Genomic DNA, 20,293 nt, shown 5'->3' with positions numbered 1-20,293 from the left:
TCTACCTGCAACCCGCAAGGTACCGCAGGTTTTTGCAACCCGCAGGTACCCGACCCACAGCAGGACTCTACTACAAGGTAATCAGAATGCTGTTAAGAACACAGACAACAACAAGGTGACACTAGGGTTGCTACAGTTTCTGGAAAAAAATACTCGCCTTCCTATATATTTATCTTTTTCCCAATTAATAACATTGGGATCAGCCATACTTTTTACCGATAAGGTGGCAACCCTAGGTGACACTGAAGAGACCAGAAAGGGGTAAATACCTGCAGGATGGGGCAAATGTCATGTCCAAAAAATTAAGTGCCATTTGACCCAACAATCTATTAGTAAATTGAGCTACGGAGATAAGCGAGTACAGAGGCAACTATAAAAAGTAAAGGGAGTGCAGAGAAGCGAGTACAGAGGCAACTATAAAAAGTAAAGGGAGTGCAGAGATAACTAACTGTGATGCCTGATTTGAAAAATTGAAAGTCAGAGGCAGACAGTGGGTCTTTCACACATTTGCTATTTAGGTGGGGTATGTATAATATAAATGTGTGTGTGTGTATGTATATATATATATATATATATATATATATATATATATATATATATATATATATATATATATATATATATATATATATATATATATATATATATATATATTACCCTAGCAGCCATGCATTGATTTGAATAAGAAACTGGAATATGAATAGGAGAGGCCTAAATGGAAGGATCAGTCAGAAGAAAGAGGCAAATAACTATAAAAATATAAAAAATAAATAATGAAAACTAATGAAAAGTTGCTTAGAATTGGCCATTCTATAAAATAATAAAAGTTACCTTAAAGGTGAACCACCCCTTTAAAGTATAAAGTTGGGAAACTCTACTAATGAATTAATAATCATTTCTAGAACTTGCATGAATAATGGTTTTGTTTTGTTAAGCAACTGCCAGTGAAGTGACAGTAAATGTTTTCTTCTTTCATGATTTCAGAAGTAGGGGCTGATTGAAGCTGAAAGAAGAAGCAGGTTACTGAAGAATGGCCTTGAACGCAATGCCACCTGAAAAGTGAAGTGATACTTTCCTGTTATGAGAGAAGACTGAGCTGAACTTTCTATAGCTGCCAATAATGCTTACAATAATCTTATTTTTGATTGATTTGCTCCGCCCCCTTTATTATACTGAGCCTCCCTTTCTCCTTTGAATTGGGATTTTAAAATAAAAAGGCTTACTTATCCTTTAATGTGACAGTCCATAATACACCAATATTAAAAGGTCTTTGCTAAATATAAACAGCACTGTCGACACAATAATACTAGTATTATTATTAGTAGTATAATGATGATAATATTAAAAAAACTATGATTACATGACATGATAATAGATAGGTCAATTATGCATTTGAGGAAGTGTGCAATGTTTTAACCCTTTCAGTACAGCTGTGTTTCACACTCTTTAGGGACAATTCTTGGGGGGCTACTTTTAGTTTACTGAGGAAATGTATAATGTTTTTTAGGATGATGTAAGTTTTCTAAATCTGCCTGTATTTCTATGTGATTCCACTTTTGTGAAGATACCAAAAGGGATATTATTATATGTGCAATTCGAATTGCAGGGAAAAAAAACTATTTCGAAAGTAAATCAGCCCTTTCAAGAGTTATATAAACAATGTTGTATATATTGCATAATATAAGGGGTTGCCACCCTTTTACTTGATACCAATGTTGTTAATAATGAAATATAGAAGAGAGAGGAATGCTGTTTGCTAATGTAAACCTATATAAAGTCAAAGTGCTATTTATTTGTTTGTTTTATTGTACTGTCCATCCTACAAGTGAAACAACTGCACACAGCTCAGCCTTTAGTAAATCTCACACATCACTCTTGTTTCAAGAGGGCACGTCTTTTTAATTAAGTGAAGAATGTGAGAAGCTGGAAGGCCACTCTGATAATTTGCTGTGACTAAGTGCGCTAGAGCAGTCAGAATCAGCTGTGCAGCGTTGACAGGGAACTGAAATTCTCACTTCTACATCAGTATAGACCACAATATCTTCCAGAGTAGAAATACACAGGCAGATTTAATATAAAATTGCACATAGGGGGTGATCATAACACTTAGGGGCAGATTTATCAAAGGTCAAGTTGTGTTTCCCATGAATAATTTGCGTTGTTCAAGGGTATTTATCAGGCAAAACTCGAATTTGGGGTTTAAAAAATAAACTCAAATTTTTTGAATAAACAACTGTAACGTACTAGCCACTTGGAACCGCGGGTACACTCGGAATCTCACCAACGTCCTTTTGGGGCCCCAGGCTTTCTGCTGCGGAACCTACAAGGAGGAGTGAGTAATTTAGTTACAAGTCAGATACGAGGTACCGGCAAGGATTTAGTCAAGATGTAGTCGAAGATCAGGCAAAAGGGTCAAGTCAGGTGGCAGAAATTGAAGTCAATAATCAGGCAGGAGTCAAAAACCATGTATACAAACACAGAATCAACGCTTCGGCAGGATCTGTTAAACAGAAGCCAGCTTGGGCACTGTAAAAATGGAAAATCTGCTTTTTAAAGGAAACTTGGCAACAAAAACGCAAAATCTGCACCAAAAGATGACGTCATGACACTCGGCATGTCACAACGTTCAGCGGCGAACTCCAGCAAAGTGTTGCTGTCATCAGTTCTTGGCGTGTGATGTTAGCGCCGGGCGCGCCTGCGCCCCCGTCAGTCGGGAAGAGACACGCCGGGAGGCAAGAATGCTGGAGGATCTCCCAGCTTGTCTTATAAAACCTCACATTTGAGCTTGAATCCGAAAATACATCATCAACAACCTGTCAAGGTCATTTAGAAGTCAATGGCAGAGGTCCCTTGAACCAATTTAAGATGCCTTCATAATGTTTCGGTTTTTTTTCTGTGGGTTTTACTCGAAAACTGGATCAATTCGAGGGATTTTTTTCACCGAAAACTCAATCAATTCAAGTATTCTAGTTTTTTACACCGGCTACACTACTTCAAGTTTTTTTTACATTCAAGCAACTGGCACAAAGGCATACTCCACCAAAAGAGCATTGTATTGTACCTTGGCTTTAAGACAAAATGAACAATACCTTTGAACCATTTTTCACAAAAGGACAGTATTTATTATGATCTGGGCAACCTCACTAAATAGAAAACTTCTGTTTGTTACATACCTGGCAGTCCTACAAAAAAGTTTTATAGATAACAAGTGAACAAAACAGTATACAAAATTCGTTACCTACTTTTAGGGGCTGATTCACTAAGGGTCGAATATCGAGGGTTAATTAACCATCGATATTCAACTGGGAATTTAAATCCTTCGACTTCGAATATCGAAGTCGAAGGATTTAGCGCAAATAGTGCGATCGTACGATCGAAGAATTATTCCTTCAATCGAACGATTCAAAGGATTTAAATCCAACGATCGAAGGAATATCCTTCGATCAAAAAAAGTTAGGCAAGCCTATGGGGACCTTCCCCATAGGCTAACATTGACTTCGTTAGCTTTTAGATGGCGAACTAGGGGGTCGAAGAGTTTTTTAAAGAGACAGTACTTCGACTATCGAATGGTCGAATAGTCAAACGATTTTTAGTTCGAATACTTCGATTCGAAGTCGTAGTTGTAGGTTGAAGTAGCCCATTCGATGGTCGAAGTAGCCCAAAAAATACTTCGAAATTCGAAGTTTTTTTACTTCGAATCCTTCACTCGAAGTTAGTGAATCGGCCCCTAAGTATTATATAGAAGGATAATCTCCCTTCTACAAAGAAGACAACTAGTTATTTCCGTACCCTGATAAGCCACCAAGCTTAGCAACATATTCTAAAGTACTATATAAATCTATTACTGTCTGATAAAACAAGACATACATCAAGTTTCTTTGTTTGTTTGTTTAAAGGTCATCTGTGCAATATATTTATATTTATTTCCAAAAGGAAAAAGGCATACAAAACCCCAGTGCAAGGCTTTCCATATATCTTTCAAACAATGCATTACCTCCTGACTTCAATAATCAAAATTGAATTCCTCAGAAAATAGCCTGCCTGTGTTTAAACGAGCCTAGCATATCCCCATAAATATATCCCTTCTACGAAGATATCCAATCTCAACATGTAAAATGTATTTGCTAGAACAATATCCTAAGGTAAAACATTAAATTATCTCTTTTCCCTTTGAAAACAACCAATAAATGTTACCGCACAAATCTGTTTTCTTGGTCTGAATGAATGCTCATAAAATGTGACATTCTACTATAAACTGAACTAATTGCAGTGATGGGTTTAACGTATCTATTATCAGTTAACGATAGCGCAAATTGCTTTAATACACCCTAGCGTAGTAAACTAACCTATACAAGAAAACTACAGTTTCATTTATTGCTTAACCTGCTGAGGAAGAGTAAATGGATAAACTGAACCTTAAGCTATATATATGTGGAAAATTTATATTGTAAAAAAAAAAAAGGTAACTTTTGTGAATTTTAAAAACTATTGAGTCAGTTTTCATACTGTTTTATCGTTTTTTTATTTTATGTTTTTTTCAATATTAATAGAGTATAAAAAATGGATAAACTAGAACCCTAAATTCTTATACTTATAGCTTCAGGCTCAATCAGATCAGATCAAGCCTTAACTCAGATCAAGCCTTCTACCCTAGTCATTATTAATAGACAATAGGTAAAGACAAAACTTTTGGGGTTGAGAAGTGTGGAAAGGGACACAGAAAGTTATAAACACAATTAACCAAAACTAAGGGGCAGATTTATCGAAATGTGAGTTTAGAACTCAGGGTCGGACTGGGGGGCCAGGTGCCCACCAGGGCTGCTTGCTCAGGGTCCCCTCTGACCCCTGCCCATACTGCAAAGCTCATTCAGGGGCTCTGCCCCCCCCCCTCCCCACGCGCTTGCTTGTACCACCTTTTCAGACCAGGACGAGTAGATTCAGGGCAGTGGTGACAGGGAGCTAGCACAAGCGAGTGCGCGCACACCTCCCACTTGTACCTTTCATTGGACCAGGAGTAAGCTTAGGGCAGCGGTGATGGGAGCAAGCACTAGCATGCACACCTAACACCCATCCCCCATGCATGCGCTCACTCGTACCTTTCCCGTTTTGCATCCAGGACCAGGAGGAGTACGCTGGCTCAGGGCAGCATGAAAGGAGTGGGTCTAGGCTGGCCACGAGAGCCAGAGCTCTCGTGTTATTAATTAATAAATAATTTTTAGAATTGTATTTATCAATAGTTGAAAGTTAGAAATTATTATTAATTATTGATAAATACAGTTCTAAAAATCCCATAAGAATGAATAGAATGTGGGGGAGTTTTTATTTATTAAGCACTAGACTCACATTTTGATTAATCTGCCTCCAGTGTTAAAGTAAGTAGTCAACTGAGAATGCTAAGGGGAAATACAGTATTTATCTATTGTGCTTTATTACAGTTTTTTTTTAGAGCGACTCAAACCACTGAAACTTACTTGATGCTTGAATCTATCCCATTGACTTTTGGTTCATTTTATTTCCATATAAATACTTAGTAAAATATATTAGTATGTGCTATCTGCCTAGTAAACCTTATTGATCTGAACATGTGTTTAATCATGCAGCCATACTGGTTATTTGGCTGAGAACATCATTGAATTTATAGGATGATGTTTATTTATCTGCCTTGGTGTTTAATGGTCAAACATGGACCCAATTTTACATTTTTAAGAAATGAACCAGCCATAGATTATAGGTTAATAACTGGCAACAACAAAGGGAACCCCTCCAAGGTTTTGGACTTGTGTTGTTTCTGGACTTTAAACAATAAAAAGAAGAGGATGGCCACAAGACAATCAATGAATGATATAGTCAGCCCAAAATAGGGCAAACGCAATGTATTTTTTGTCCATGCATTAGAATAACTGGGACCAATTCACAAATTCGAGGTTTTGGCCATGTTTCCCCTGAGAAATCATTGTTTGTAAAATTCAAGAAAAAAACATGCTGTGTTTTTACAGATTTTAAAAGGTTGTTCACCTTAAAATTAACTTTAAGCATGATGTAGAGACAATCTTCGACTGGTCTTCATGTTGTATTATTTGTGGTTTTTTTAATCATTTCAATTTTTGTTCAGTAGCTTTCTAATGTGGAATTTCAGCAGCTATCTGATTGCTAGGGTTCACATTACCCTAGCAACTAGGAAGTGGTCTGAATGAGAGACCTGAAGATAAATAGGAGAGGGTTGAAAAGGAAGATAATGAATAAAATTTTACAATAACAGAAGAGTCAGAAGACGAAGGCAAACCATTAAAAACTATAAATAAAACAATAAATGAAGACCAATTAGAAAGTTGTTAACCTCTCCTAATTGTACCCAGCTAACTTTCCAAAGTATGCAAAGGAAAGGACTGAAGGACAAAATTCTCCAATAAGAATCATTCCCTTCAGCATTGTCAGTTGTCTCAGAGATACCTGTCACAGTAAGTTTACTGTAAAATATGTACTTAACTGATAATACACTGTGATAAAACATAAGAAGAAAGGGAAGATTTACTGATGTTTTTATGGTCCTGGATAGAGAAAAATAGCATAACTCTCTCAGTGCCATAGATTCAGGACTGTAATGACCATGCAAGCACCAGAGGGCCAGTGCCTAGGGTGGTAGCTCTAATGCCTACATAAAAAAATACCACCCCTTACAAACGTCCTCCCTCCCCAAAGTTCTGGCAGACACTTTCAGCTAAATTCAACAACAGAGCTGAGTTGGAAGTGCTCCTCTCTCTATAACTGAATAACCTTGTTACATGGAAGGAGTAATCACCTTTAGTAAGGTACTGGGTGTACACAAAGCAGCCAAGATTATTCCTGGAGGATCTTCTTGCATTAAGTGGGCTGCTGGTTCTGAAGTGTAGGGGGAAAGTTTATCAGGCAGTGTTGCTTTAAGACAGACTACTTTAATGGTAGAACTCTACATCGAGTTTTAGTGGAGCAGCACTCATTGCATAATTATTACATGTTGAGGGTCAGGGTCATGAGATACAATGTCAATGAATTCTCAAAGTCACTCATGTTTTCTGCCATCAACTTTTTATGTTTTTCTTTGTGCAGGGTTTTTAAAAACATAAAAAGCTTAAAAGGTTTGATAGTATAAAAAGCAGGGCCGGATTTCCTTTTTTGGCGCCCCTTGGCCATCTTGGATCCCAGTGACCATCTGTGAACACGCTTACCCACCTACGAGCTCAAAAGCTGGCCCCTAGGCGACCAGGTCCTAGCGCCCGCCTGCAAACCTGGCACCCCCCCCCCCTGCATGCCGCTCCCCAGTGCTCCTTCTAGATGTGGCTGGGCAACATGCTGCCCCTCAAATTTTGCTCCCCTAGGCCCATGCCTATGTGGCCTCTAAACAAATCCAGGCCTTTATGAAGGTAGATTTGTTTACCTTTAAACACAGAGTGAATAAGGGTTGTTACATGAAATATGTAATCTCATGAATTCAATTTGATTTAAACAGGTCTGCTTGAGTTCTCATGTTTATTACTTGCAAGCCTTTTTCTATTCCCATTTAAAAAAAGTGTTATTTATTACCACCAGGGGGCTTTTCTTTTACAGTTTTTTTTTTAAATAAAACTGTTCTTGCTCACGACAGTATTTTCTTCCAGAAATACAGGAACCACAGGTGCAATAAAAGTCTAAGTAAGATAACTGAAAGTAATCATTCGGTCTCACAACTGCAACTCTTCTTGTCTTCATATTTCGCCAGTACAATAGGGAATATTCTTTTAAAGTTTCCTTCTCTAACTCTACTTCTACTACTTTCCCACTCTCTGTTGGAGTTCCTCAAGGCTCTGTTCTTGGCCCCCTGCTGTTCTCGCTCTATACAACAACAACAGGCACGCTGCCTAGGAGTCATCTTAGACTCTCATCTGTCTTTTTCACCACACATTCAAACACTTGCAAAATCTTGCCGTATTCAACTGCGCAACATTGCTCGAATACGACCCTATCTCAGTTCAGAATCAACTAAAACACTGATTCAGTCTCTCATCATCTCCCGCCTTGATTACTGCAACTTACTCCTCACAGGTATTCCAACAAGTCACCTTTCACAACTCCAATCTATTCTAAACGCGGCCGCTAGACTCATTCATCTAGCTCGCCGCTCAACATCAGCTGCTCCCATATGTATGTCCCTTCACTGGCTCCCAATCTCTTCTAGAATCAAATTCAAATTACTTACACTCACATTCAAGGCCCTTAATAATGAAACCCCTCCCTATATTTCATCTCTAATCTCCAAATACACTCCTTCACGAAACCTACGCTCTGCTTCTGACCTTCGCCTCGTTTCTCCTCTCATCACTTCTGCCCATTGTCGTCTACAAGACTTCTCTCGGGCTTCTGCTTTTCTCTGGAACTCTCTGCCACAAGCTGTCAGACTTTCTCCTTCTTTCCAAACTTTCAAGCGCTCCTTAAAGACCCATCTGTTTAAAGAGGCCTATTCGATGTACCTTAACTAATCATTGCTGTATCAAAAATGACAAAGTGTTTATACAATCCTAATGTCTCAATTGTACCCTAACCTTTTAGTTTGTAAACCCTATTGTACTCTGTAATCCTTGTCTGTTATCCACCATTTATTCCCTGTTTGCTATAACTGCAGTAAAGCACTGCGTATCTTGACAGCGCTATATAAATAAATGATGATGATGATGATGATGATGATGATGAATATGTGATGTGAAGACTACCCTGGGAATGAAGCAAGACAATGGGAAAATGAGATTACCCAACAGACTTTCTTTCATCAAGTACTCTGATCTAATTGATCAAGTTTTTTGCTGCTATATTTAGGAGGTTATTTACTAATTCCGATTGTATCTCCGTTTTTAAATAAAAAAAAGCTTGACAAACCACTATCCACGATTTTGCCTTATTTATCATTAAAATAACACGAATAAATTGTATTGGTAGAATTGAGTGAAAACCTGAATCGTACAATTTTTTTGGACCTTTCTCCCAAATCGCACAATTTTTTACAGGTTATAGCCCGAAAACACCAATTTTTTTGGATTATCGGGCTAAACTCTGTGCAGACCATGATATCTTCAAATTGAGATAGGGACATCTGCCTTTGACTTATACAGGACTTCAACAGGTTTAAGATGCCGGGTTTTCAAGTTTGGGCTTTTTGCAGCATCAGGGTTTTTGCCACAAAAAGCCAGACCAGAAAAAATTGAGTTTTAAGTAAAATACCCCCTTATTGTATGAAACAGCATGCCTACTTCATGGAAATCAAGAACGAACTCAACAAATTTGCTAGAGTCTTTGGATCTAGACGTTATCTGTTTTTGGAACATGGACTTGTATTTCATCTGGCCTAGTTAAAACCTCGCCTTTTCTAAACTTAACTTTGATCCTATATACCGAGCTGGTGGTCTGTGGGATCTATGTGGCCTTTCTATAACTTATTATGACCCTCGAGAGCTTCATTATCGTCTTCAAAGATACATCATGTTTTTATAATCTGCCCATTAAAAATGTTGTATACGGTAGTAATAGTCCCACTAAATTAAAACAATAGGACAGCCATGCTACATAGTATATTTATTATAGAGCAAAGATCACAAATGTGATTTATCCTATTACTAATTTATGGTAACTGTGGAAACTGCAAACTAGTGATGGGCGAATTTATTCGGCAGGTGCGAATTTGCGGCAAATTCCTGCGATTCGCCGCCGTCTAATAAATTCGCAAAACTGCCGCAAAAATTCGCAGACGACATGCATTTTCACTGGGGAAAAAACTGCACTGTTTCGCAAATTTTTCACCGTTTCATGAATTTCATGGGAAATTCACTAATTTTTCGGCGAAGTGAAACACCCCAAATTCACCCATCACTACTGCTAACATCTTCAACACCACTAATAGAGCTTAAAGTTAAGAAACAGCATCTGAGATGTAACAAACGGCATGACCAAAGGTGAACCTGTTTTGTGTACTCAAAACTACTAGGACAAGACAAAATTGTGGTTTAGATATAAGCAACACAAACTGTTTCCCCCATATGTAATATAAGGCACTAAGTTTGCCCAGGAGCAGTCACCCACAGCAACCAATAAGATTCTTGCATTTAAACAGGTGACTAGTAAATGCTACCTGCTGATTGGTTGCTATGAGTTACTGCCCCAGTGCAAACTTAGCACCTTTTATTACATAACCCCATTTAACACTTAACACTTGCTTATAATATTTCCCATGAAAGTGGAAAAATTAAGCAAGAGGGAGTTCTTTCACTGAGCTTTTGCTCTCCCTATGGTGAATATGGAAAAAAATTCTCAGGGAAATCTTATAACTTAGCAATATAATCGACTTCAACAAAATAAGTTATGAACACCTTTGAAAATGAAGGGAGAAAAAAAGAAAAGAAAATGAAAAATAAAAAGCTCCTCATCCTTTCGTAGAAGCATATCTTTTAGCAATGAATTTGCAATACATTTTATGGGATCTTTATAATATTTTATTCAGTGTGCATTATGAAAGCTGGTAGACCTATATCTCATATTATTAAATCTATTGATTATATAATCCAAGTTATAATATATATATATATATATATATATATATATATATATATATATATATATATATATATATATATAGTAACAATCCCAAAATAACATATGTCTATTAAATAACAAAATATTTAGTAAACATAGTTATTGTTTTAAAGGATTTGTGTTACCAGGGGCTAACTTCAAATTTCACTTTATTTTCCAACCAGCAGTTAATCCTCCAGTTTTTTTTGGCTAATTAATATTCATTGCTGCTTACTTGAAAATGCATTTTGTTTGATTTGAAAGCCAAACCTAGACATGTTCTTTCCATCTGACAATGCTGAAACAAAATTCTTCCCTTACCCTTTTATTAAAGGATTTCTAATAACCTCTTAACATGATACACACAACTCACTTGAGATTTACTTAATTACTTATCATCTGCTCTAAATTAATGCAATTACATTCATTCCTGCCTTCTGTAAATCTATCACTCTGATTGTAAATTCTTAAAAAGAAAAGTCGAGGGATAAAGAAAAAATACAGGAGATAGTCCTGGGGATATACAAGATATATATTAGATAAAAGCCCTTTCTTATGAGTGGTTCAATAATTTGATGACTTTGCTTACATTTTTGCACTGTTAGTTAATGGTCATATGAATGAGAAAATAAAAATTCACAATACATAATAAAGACTTTTTTTGACTTTAAATGCTACTCCTCGTTTGATAAAATGTTTTCATAATTTCAGAATTTGGCTTATCACTTATACAGAGCTACATCTGAAGCTAATCTTCAGTTACTTACTCCACGTGACTTTTTAGTGAATACCAACAACCTCATGTCATGCACCAAGACAATGACCCTAAAAAATAGAAGTCATTGTAGTGCAGAAATGCTTATGAAAAAGATCATTTTAAGTTAGCATTAAAATACAATGGCAAGACCTGTAGATGTACTAATTGGTCATGAAAGCCTAAAAAATATCATATCACCATGTGCCACTACCCTTACTCTTTTCCAAGGGCTCTAAAGTCAGAAGAAGGCATTGAAGAAGGGATTCTTTATTGAGGATTTCTCTCCCTTGAATAGCTCTTCTGGAAGATACTTTAGATAATTTCCAAGAAAAGGTTGGATGTCATGCAAGCATCCAAGAAAATATAAGTCAGGAGGGATTTTCCACCATGTTTCATAGGAAATTGAAGACAGCTTCATATGGATGTTTTGCCTTTCTTTGGATCAACTACACTTAAGTAGGATTTACTTGGATAAAGGTTTGAGCTTGATAGACAAATGCATTTCCTTCACCATCACGGCTAAGTAACTATGATTAGCATCTACTAAATGCACATACATTTTAAGAGGAGATTTATTACAAAATAATTCAAAAATATGTTTTTGCTGATCAGGGGGGTTATCTGAAGGGATTTAAACAACCTAATCTAGGTTTTCAGATTTTCTGTCTTCTGCTGTATCTTTCTGACAACAGTAGGTCATGCCAGCCTTTGTTTATGAATACAAGACTGATTCAATGATTAAATCAATGGTTAATTAAAGGTATCTACAACAGCAAATCAGCATTCAACTTAAATCTCTCCATGAAGCTGGGCTTCTTCTATTCTCCATTTGGTGGAGAGCACCCCCATGGTTTTGGATCTTTATAGTTACAATGTACCTAGACCTACTATAAATTAAAACAAATCAAACTCCACAACTTATTTTGAGCTGTATTTGTCTAATTTAAATTCAATAATATTAACATCATGCTGATACAAAGAAGCATACAGAGCCAATCAAATGGCTGGGAAGCATGAGAGCCCCATGTTGCTGCTGACCCCAAGTTGGCAGCCCTAGATATGCCATATAACTGCTGATGTCTTTGGTTGCTAAGGCAAATATCTTAACAAGATTTATTTAGAAAATATTTCGACATACTGCTCTTAATTTGAGAAGTGACATTCAGGATTGCTATCCTAAATACTCATGGAGGTTCAGCTTAAAGGAAAGTTAGGATGAGATGTAAGTTGAACACTTGTTTTTGCTGTGCTATTCTTTCAACTATGGCTGAATGTCTGATACAGCAATGATTTAAATATTGTTATTCAAAAGGAGGGACAGCTAGAAGAAAAAAAAGTCTGAAAAAACAATATTCTAAGACAAAGTGGAAAAGTTGTTGCTAATTGTTCAAATAAAATTAAGAACTGTATATGGGCCCCTGTTGGTTGTATGTAAAGATTATTTACAATTATATTATTTTCATTATTTTTCCAAAACAACCCATATAACAGCAATATATTAAGAGTTGTTAGTACCAGTGTAAAAAATACAGCCCAAGATGCCCTGCAAGTTGAATTGCCGCAGATCTCTGTGCTCCACAAAAGAGTCCTGCATTTGCACCAAATACAGTAAATACAGTGCTGTCGGCATTCAGCAGTACAGGTATTGGACCTTTTATCCAGAATCCTGGGGACTTGTAATTTTCCAGCATAAAGGTATTTCTGTAATTTGGATCTCCATACCTTATGTCTGCTAAAATATCATTTAAACATTAATTAAACCCAATAGCACTGTTTTGCCTCCAATAAGGATTAATTATATCTTAGTTGGGATCAGGTACAGGGTACTGTTTTATTATTACAGAAAAGGAATTTTAAAAAATTTGAATTATTTGATTAAAATGGAGTCTATGGGAGATGACCATCCCATAATTCAGTGTGTAAAAGATTCAAATACACTCACGATACTCTGAATAATTTGTGAAGTAAAATCGGCGTGTCTCCCAGTCACGTGACTCAGCGTGATATCCTGACTTATAGAACAAATGATGAAGATGCGATGCCAATTCAATTGGTGTACTTAGAGTACCTCCAAATCTTTAATGTGCGGAAAAAGGAGAACCTTTTTCTGCACATTAAAGATTTGGAGGTACTCTAAGTACACCAATTGAATTGGCATTGCGTCTTCATCGTTTTCCCATAATTCAGATCATTCTGTATAATGAGTTTTCAAATAGCGGATCCCATATCTGTACCTGATTCATAGGGGATGGCACGGCAGCACGTAGGCATCATTCTGACGCACAAGTTTGGGAGCGCCAGCACAACTTGTAGAGAGTAGCCAAGGCCATAGAGTGCTCCTTAAATGCCTCTGCATTTGCTCTCTTTAAATGCACTTGAGTTCCAGAGTCTCAAGAAATTACACCATTAGTTTGAGGCTTACAATTCATGGCGGCTGGTTGGCAAATTAGCATCACGCAAATTAGAGAGTGCTGGCACAAGGTGCAAAGAGCAGCCATACCCTGAATGTAAGTTTGCTTTTGAACCTCTTAATGTCCATGTTTGACAAAATGGCCTTCACTATGTCGAGGCTTACAATTCATGGGGGTTGGATGACACATAGGCTTCAATCAGACACCCCATTTAGGGAGGGTGAGCAAAAGGTGCAGAGAGCAGCCACACTCCAGGCGCAAGTGCTCTTTAAATGATCAAAGGGGGACACATATGCACCTCTAAATGTGGATATTTGTCTGAGAACTGCGTAAGCTCAACAGAAAGCAAATCAGGGTCAGAAGGATTTCACTTAATGTATATTTTTAAACAAACACAGCAGATAGATAGAAAAGATAGAAACTCCCAGTTTCAGCACAGAAGGAATAGCCACACTGAGGTGCTCTACATCTGAACAAGAATATCAGAGGTCGAGGGTTGAGAAACAAATTCTACAATATTATAGTAATATTTCAGCAACATTTACATTTTGAATCACTCTTGCTGATCTCTTCATCAAACATAACCGCACGATAAAGTACAGCAGCAGAAATATTTTATGTTCCCAGGTAAAAGCAATCTATATATAACAGGTTGTATTTCTGGATATACACTGTATTATTTTACCTATCATATCAGTAATTACATGTCACTATCGATGGTATTGCCTGTGCTGAGTTAATTAGAGATACCGATACAAAGGATCTGATTTAGAAAAAATATCAAAGGCAAAAATTTTCTTGTAGAATGCTTGAGCACCTTCAGAATAATTCAAAATGATGAGCAGTGTCATAAAAAGCAATACAAATCCAGTTAAATGCAGGGCTAATAAGGAATAAAAGCATCTTCTACAAACACAATCGTGCAAGAGGACTTCCTATTTGCTTACACAAGCATGTCCAGGATAAAATGCTAGCTCCACTATATAAAACTCAATAGAAAACTCAATAGAACATCCTTTACAGACAAAGCATAAGCAAGCCTTGCAATGCTGAAAGTCACAAAACAGATCCATATAGTGGGGGCCTTCCCTTTTACTACTGTCCTTACCCTGGTTAACTTTCTCCCAAATATATTTATCTTTTATTCAGGTTTTCTGTTGGCATGTTGGCTTATTAATGATTTTCCCAAGCTGTTTCATAATAATATTCATCATTAAAATGCACTTGAACTATTCATTTAACTATTGTGGGAAAGTAATGAGCACACTGTTGAATGCAGGGGATATTAGGTGTATGCTGTCCAGTGCTAAAGATAAATCATAAACATGAATATTTCATAATTATAGTGAACACCTTGCAAACATACAGTACTTTTTTATTTATTAAGGTCAACCACACAGGTCATTAAGAAGCCTTCATAGCTGCCACCTGTTTACTTGTATAATATAGCACTAGAATAGCCGAACTGGCAATTGGCATCCTTAACTGGCATCCCTAATCTTGCAACAAGCAAATGCAATAACTGGGGGAAAAAAACCTAGACGATAACTAAATCCAATGGGGAGAATGAATTAATTTTTATCCACCTTGCCTATGATGCTCTATCTATCTTAAACTGTTTTCATAATATAAAGCTAAAAATATCTGCATCCATGTTTGTGCCACTGACAATACTAAAATCTATTTCTCCTATGAAAAAAAATTGTCTTATGTGCCGCAAGATTGGTGCTATAATTCAGCTTCTTAAATGGACTTTATCTGCCGGCCACACTCCTACTGCCCTAACCTGCCTCAGGGGAAAACAGTTTAACTGGATAGTTCCGAGCAGAACCCATTACGTTCCTTGTTTGTTCCTGAATATAAGGCTTAAAGCTAAAGGAAACTTGTTGCTTGAGAAACACGGGGACACATGGTTTTTAAAAAAACAAAAACAAAGCAACACATGAAAAGGGTTAACCTGGGTTAAAATGACGGTGGGATATACAGGTAATGGTGAAACCAGTCCAGCTGGGATTTTTGGAAGAGCAGATGTGCAGTGTCAAAACTACAAACAGGAAGGTAAACACAAACATCTATTTGCAACAACCTATCGGCTCCCAGCAGACACATGCCAGATTGTTTAAGGATAACACAAACGTCGGTTAATGTGACAAATCAGGTGTAAATGAAGCCGACACACGGGACCGGCTGCAAAAAACAGGGTTGGTTTCCTGCTCAAAGCCACCAATGTCTTCTTTTTTTTTTTTTGCCCTGACGGTAGAACTACAGCTGCAGCTCAAGTTCAACCACACTAGCCTGGCAAACAAAAGGATGCAGTATTTCCACATCCGAAAGTGATTCTCTGTGCCTTCCCACAAAATAAAAAAAAAACACACACAGGCTCCGACGTTTGATGGAGCACATGCAGAACTGCAGATGCCGATGTTTGTTTTGTTTTTTAAATACTGGAAAGCATGTTGAACCATAAGCCTACCAGGTAGCTTCATACTTTTATTAGCCCAGTGTATGGCTTATATGAGATTATTTGGCACAAGGGTGCTGGGGCTGCAAACACAGACAAGCAACTTACAGAGATGAAATACTCTCAGAGGGCAGGCACAAATACCCCAGGACTATTACTGCAGGTTGTGAGAAAGAGCTACACAGACAAGGAATAGTCCAGGTCCTGCTGCTGTGTGATTGCTAACAGTGGAAACGCCTTCAAGAGATATAGTACCTGCACTGCCTGCGGATCAGATGTTCACCACTTCATCTTCTGTTGACAAGGAAACCAAATCGCACTTCATTTTCCAGAAAACAGAGAGAGAGAGGGGAAAAAAAATATACTTTCCACTGCCATCATTTGGAAACGCAAAACAGCCGTACCAACAGATTAACGTCTATTCATTCATAAATGTATTTATCAGCACAAAATGATTTCAGGGAGGGGAGGAGAAAAGAAAACAGGCCAAAGTCGACGACAACTTAACAATTAAGAAAGAAAAAAAAAAGTGCAAGAAAAAAGTGGTGGCTTTTTTTTTTTTTACTAGGGATACGTTTCAAAAGCGGTTGAGAAAAAAAGGAAAAATAAAAGTACTTGCACCATCAAGAAATGCCAAACTTTCATTGATACAAAAAAAACAATGATGGAATCAAGAGTTACACATGTAGCAGATATTTAAAAAGAAAAGGAAAGAAAAAAAAAACAAAAGCAGAAGAAGAAAAGAAAAGAGTAACACATTGACTGCCCAGTGCTCAATAAAACCAGTTGCTTATTTGGGGAGTTGCTGGTCTCTTTCCCAGCAGCACCCAGGACCTTTGACACCACCACCCAACCTGAAACAAAAAACTTGGACCAAGAGCTACTGCTCCCATTATAACAAATCAGCAAAGAAGTTACAAAAAAAATAAAAAAAAATTGATATATATATTTTTTTTTTTAAAAAAAAAAAGACAAAAAAATACTCAAAATTAAAAAAAAAGACAAGAATGTCAGGGAGAAGGTACTCACCGAGCGGGAGTAAAATGTTGGCATAAAAATGAGAATTTTAGGAGTAAAAGACACAGTATGGCGGTGGGAGAAGGAATGAGCAGCTTCTCTCTGTCCGTCTCTGCCTCGGGCACTGACACGTGACTTGGAGCCGGGGGGGGAGGTTGGGCTGAGCGGGGGGCACGGAAGGGGCAATAAGTACAGCGAGAATAGGGGGGAGAAGAGATGGGAAATCCCCAGCGGAGCTCTGCTCACACGGCTGCCACCTTGAGAAGCGCTAGAAGGGGGCAGGGTGCCTTTTGTGGTCACACAGGATCCTGCAAGTGCCCAGCTCTCCCCCTGTCCGGGATGCGGGAGTCGGTGCAGTGACAGCGGCAGCTGACAGTTAGTAGCGCGGTTCCTGTGGGTGATGCTCCTGCTGCCGCCGCCGGCACGTTGGCTGCTGTGTGAGAAAGGAGGAGGCTGGAGATGGGGAAACCATCCAGGAGCTTTATCAGCACAAGTCCTGTCAGTGGTAGGAAATGGGCAGCAGCTTCCCCTACTGATAATGCCAGCGATGTGCCTTCCGTCAGCCTTTCAGCTGGGTGTATGCGCGACTGTGCGCTGATCAGAGCGTGCGCTGTGCTGCCTGCGCTCACCTGTGCGTTTGGGGGGAGAATGCGCGGAGATGCGCAGCTGAAAGTTTAGTCGCAGCGTGTGGAACCGTACAGGAGCGAACATTCCTGCTGAGTCCCAACTCTCAAGGCGCAAAGCGTCTGTATTTAAGGAAAACGCTTGACTACAAACAACTTGTTCTTTCAGCTCTAATTTGGGCTTGGGGGACATTTATTAACGAGGCCCCAATGTTACTGAATATATGACACATAAATAGGGACTTGGGGATACATGATTTTTTTGTAGCTGCTTCACATCAGTCAGGGGCCTAATTGGATTCCCTTTACTCCTATGTCAGGTTCTGTCTGGGGTCTGGAAGGAGTGAAGAGGGGCTAATTAAGGCCCTAATTAATAAGCAATTTTGTTATGTTGTGGTAGAATAACTCAAATTATTATGTAAATATTTTGGGCCCCTAAATTGAATTTGCTGTATCATCTACTTACATCACTGATCTGTACAGTACTACAGGTAGCAAATATTCCCCCACCTTCTTGAAGAACAGATTTTTAAAAAAAACAAAGCAGAAAAGTCACATCTTCTGAGGTCTGGAGTGTAGAAGGCCCCTTAAAGGAGAACTAAACCCTAAAGTTAAAAACCCCTACCCTACATAGACCCAGGGCCGGAACTAGGGGTAGGCAGAGTAGGCAACCGCCTAGGGCACAATCATGGGGGGGCGCACTTTTAAGGGGAATTTTTTTCTTTTTTTTAAACCCTGGTTTGCTTCGCCTTTAATAGTTTTTCAAATTTTTAAAACGCCTGTTCCAAACCCCTCTTGCTGGTGATTTATACTGTGGGCAGAAACACTACCCACATCCCTCTTGGATCCTGCTGGCAAACAGTGTCGGACTGGCCCGACGGGACACCAGGAAAAAACACGGTGGGCCCCGACCCACGTGGCCCCTGCCGGGCCAGACCCCCTCTACCAATATAAAAATTTAGAAAAAAATGTTTTCGGCGATGCGCATCGCCGCTCGCGCATGCGCGTGGCAGCGTTCGAGCGGCAGTCCCCCGCCCTGGGCTGCTTGATAAAAGACCAGTTGGTCTGAAACGTTGCTGTAATGCCCTTGGTCCAATAAAGGCCGTTTTATTCTAAACAGTGGGTGCTGGACTATTTTTTTCGCCGGCCCTGGACCAGCAGTCCGGTGGGCCCCGGGCCCCCCAGTCCAACCCTGCTGGCAAAAGTACATATTTGGGGGAAATTTGGTGGATTTTCTGGCTGCTGCTGGCACAGGTACAGATTGGGAGCAAATGAGGGATTGGTTTTGCTGCTGGCTCAGGTATAAGGGGCAATATGGTGGCTGCTGGCACAGGTACACAGATGTTTGGAGCATTATGATGGATTTATGGCTCCTGCTGGCACATGTACAAATTAGGGCTAATATGATGAATTTTTTTTTAGCTGCCTCTGGCACAGGTACCGATTGGGGGCTTGGGAGCAATCTGAGAGATTGACTGCTGTTGGAACAGGTACAAATAGGGCAATATGATAGGTGCTGGCACATGTACATGGGGCAATATGAATGTTAAGGTGGGAAATAGTAATGCATGACCGGGTGGGGGGGCATTGATTGAAGCCCTTGCCAAAATATCTTGGCCTGGCCCTGCATACCCTCCCCCCCCAGCCTAGCTGCTACCCCTGGCAGAATAGTGGTAGAATAACTCAAATTATTATGTAAATTGAATTTGCTGTAACATCTACTTACATACATTACTGATCTATACAGTACTACAGGTAGCAAATATTCCCCCAAACTGCCACCTTCTTGCAGAACAGATTAAAAAACAAAACAAAGCAGTAGAGTAGAAGGGTCACTTAAAGTTAACTTTTAAGAGTGCCCAATTCTAAGCAACCTTTCAGCTGGTCTTCGTGATTTATTTTCTATAGTTTTTGAATTATTTGCCTTCTTCTTCTGACTCTTTTCAGCTTTCCAGTGGGGGTCACTGGCCCCATCTAAAAACAAATGCTCCGTAAGGCTACACATTCATTGTTATTGCGGCTTTTTATTACTCATCTTTCTATTTCTATTCAGGTCTCTCCTATTCATATTCCAGTCTCTTATTCAAATCTATGTATGGATGCTAGGGTAATTTGTATCCAAGCAATCAGATTGATGAAATTGCGCAGTGGAGAGCTGCTGATTAAAATGCTAAATAACACAAAAACCAGAAATAATACAAAATTACAACCGGCTGCAAATTGTCTCAGAATATCACTCTCTGTCTACATCATTCTAAAAGTTAACTCAGAGGTGAACAGTCCCTTTAAAGGAGAACTAAATCCTGAAGTTAAAAACCCCCTACCCTACATATACCCCCCTCCCCCTATCCTAGGCAAATGCCCCATAGTCTTTATTTACCTCTCCGTGCAGATTCTGTCCAGCAGAGTTTACAGCAGCCATCTTCAGCCCTCTCTTCAGTAATCTTCAGTA

General features: G+C 38.7%; 1 protein-coding gene across 1 annotated transcript in view; it reads right to left on the bottom strand.

The window, feature by feature from the left end:
* ralyl.L (RALY RNA binding protein like L homeolog) overlaps window positions 1-17,167 on the bottom strand; it is a 387,429-nt gene extending 370,262 nt beyond the window's left edge. Inside the window, exon 1 of the mRNA XM_041566531.1 lies at window positions 16,457-17,167. The gene's annotated coding sequence lies outside the window, so the exon portion shown is untranslated. The remainder of the gene's footprint in view (window positions 1-16,456) is intronic.
* Between the last annotated feature and the right edge of the window lie 3,126 nt (window positions 17,168-20,293).

Source organism: Xenopus laevis, chromosome 6L (genome assembly GCF_017654675.1).
Source record: "Xenopus laevis strain J_2021 chromosome 6L, Xenopus_laevis_v10.1, whole genome shotgun sequence".
Classification (NCBI taxonomy): Eukaryota; Metazoa; Chordata; class Amphibia; order Anura; family Pipidae; genus Xenopus; species Xenopus laevis.
The sequence above is the reverse complement of the archived record's forward strand: the minus strand, read 5'-3'. Positions and strand labels throughout refer to the sequence as shown.